Source organism: Cyprinodon variegatus, unplaced genomic scaffold (assembly GCF_000732505.1).
Source record: "Cyprinodon variegatus isolate N-32 unplaced genomic scaffold, C_variegatus-1.0 Scaffold1618, whole genome shotgun sequence".
Taxonomy (NCBI): Eukaryota; Metazoa; Chordata; class Actinopteri; order Cyprinodontiformes; family Cyprinodontidae; genus Cyprinodon; species Cyprinodon variegatus.
The window spans coordinates 108,838-109,553 of NW_015152071.1; positions in this window are offsets into that span (position 1 = coordinate 108,838).

The window sequence follows — 716 nt, forward strand, 5'->3', positions numbered from 1 at the left end:
GCTTGTTATTCACAGAAAGTACCTAGAATGACGAAGCCCTAATGGATGTTTTCTTTTTTTGGACTTCATGAAAAGTTTAAGGATGAGCTTTCAACCTGTAACTATCTCCCGACTCTGAGGCAGCTGGAGGACCTTGCCGACAGGAAAGACTGTTTCCTCACAGACGTTGAAGAGAATGGAGAGGTGTCAGGTGATCAATAGTAGAACAACCCCACCAAGGCTGGAAACTGAACAGTACTTGAAAGACATATGGGAGAAAAAGGCAGCATACAACATGGATGCACAGTGATCGGTGGCTCTGAGGACCGCAGCAACCTCCCTGAACAGAATCCAGGCAACATCACAGTGGCAGACATCCAACAAAGAGTCTCAGGTATGAAAAACTGGACAGCACCAGGCCCTGACATGATACACGCCTAATGGCTTAAGAGGTAACAAGGAAAGTGGCTACGGCCAAATACCTCCAACGAGTAAGGCAGATCCTAAGGAGCCGGCACAATGGCAAGAATAAGTCTCAGGCAATAAATGGCTATACTAGCTGGCTAAAGGAGGAGGTACAGACCACAATGTTAAGCCATGAAAGCTCCTAACCATGCACAGAGGGTACCACCCCAAATCCAGCACCCTGAGACTGTACGCTAGCCATAAGGATGGTGGCCGAGGACTGATGAGCCTACAGTGGCATAAGAGCCACTATCCGGAGAGAGACATCAAAG